This window comes from Tigriopus californicus, chromosome 8 (assembly GCF_007210705.1).
Source record: "Tigriopus californicus strain San Diego chromosome 8, Tcal_SD_v2.1, whole genome shotgun sequence".
NCBI lineage: Eukaryota > Metazoa > Arthropoda > Copepoda > Harpacticoida > Harpacticidae > Tigriopus > Tigriopus californicus.
The window spans coordinates 3,719,106-3,720,923 of record NC_081447.1 but is presented as its reverse complement, the minus strand read 5'-3'; positions in this window follow the sequence as shown (position 1 = coordinate 3,720,923).

Sequence of the window (1,818 nt, the reverse complement as noted above, 5' to 3'; positions counted from 1 at the left end):
TTTTCATTTGTGGTAGGAAACAATTAGTTAAGGTTGAGGGATCCCTTAGTGACATACATGATGTCAAGTCGGGTGTCCTCAGGGCTCCATTTTGGGTCCTCTCCTTTTCATTATCTTCATTGCTCCGCTTCAGAAGCTTGGTAGTAGTAATGTCAGTATCTCTTCTTTGCTGATGATACAAAATTGGTAGTTGGTAGGAATGGTCAGAACTCCGGTTGTCTGTTAGAGGTCCTTGACCAAATCTACTCTTGGGTTGCTGCGAGTAACATGGCACTGAATGGAATGAAATTCCGCTCAATGATCTTTTGGTCGACGCCATTAGACACTCCACTATTAGATGATAAAGGTAACGACATTGAGCAATCTCATCCATGAAGGATTTAGGTGTAGTCCTCCAAGATAATGGAAAGTTCGATGAGCATATCCAGTTGAAAGTTGGTAAATCTTTTCAAATATGTGGTTGGATATACCGCACGTTTAAGTCCAGAGATAGTATCACGATGCTAACTCTGTACATGAACAACTGGAATATGGACGGGGACGCTTGGTTTGGGAATTAGCTTTTCGCGATTGAGTTAACGCATTATGTTCTCTTCAAATGAGAATGATCCGGGCTACAACAATTACTCATTTCAATTTTCAGCTTGATCGAGCGACTGGATCAAAAGTTATGCGCGTTAAAAGGCACCACAAAGCTCTTCAATGAATTAACGAACTAGCCCTCTTGTGGTAATTGATTACCAGAGAGGCTAAGTCATTCATTCTGTGCTCTGTTATGTACTGCACTTTGAGAGGGCATAACTTTTGACCCAGTCGTTTGATTGAGCTGACATTTGAAATACGCAATCGCAGGGATCTGGGGCCAGCCTTATTTGAAGAAAATTTAATTCCTGCATACCTTGTGCCTCAAAGATCTCATGCACATAAATGGGTGGAAAAAGCTACACCCCTGCTTGGAACAGCCCTTCTCATTGAATTTGAGAAGACCAAACTCTCTAAGTTTGGGACACCATTCTGGGTGAGCCAGTTTACACGCAATCAAAAAAAACCGTGCAGGAAACCCAAAATCTACCTTTAGAACATCAAAGATTGATCACTACAAGGGAAGAGTTTCCTACCATTTAGGCCATGAAATCAAGACCTCAAGACTTCCAGTTTCATTATCAATAAAATTACGGCCAAAGAAAGAGGAAGGTCATCGGAAAATAAAGAAAAAGATGATTGAGAAAGATTTGCATTTAACCCGCCCGTAAAAACGGGCGGGTTTTGGGTGGGTTTTGGGTTTTTTTATTCAACCAGCAGGTTTTAGACAATCTTGTGCATAGAGATTAAAAAGAATTTGCGATAGTGGATCCCTCTGCGGAAAGCCAATGCAAGTGAAGTAGTAGGGGGATAGGTCCTCACCAGAACGAATGGAGCATCTGAGTCCCGCATAGATGTTGGACAGCAGGACACAGATTGAACGCGGAACTCTCCACAGTTGGAGTTTGAGGAATAATCGCGTTTGGTCCAGCCTTTCGAATGCTTTTGAAAAATCCTATGTATCGGACTTGTCCGAAGCCCTCATACACCAATGCCTTACCATCAACCATTTCATGTTACAATATCTTCAATGTACAGACGGACTGGTTTTCTTGACTGATTGAGCCGTGGAATTGCAAAATGCCATCAATGCTCTCCACGGTTATTGCCAAGAGAATGGCCTTCAAGTCAATACCATCGAAAAGAAGGTCAATGTTTTCCATAAAAAAATATCCACCTCATATCAGCAATAGCCCGATTGAAATCGTCAATAATTTGAATTAGGTCGGTTTCGCA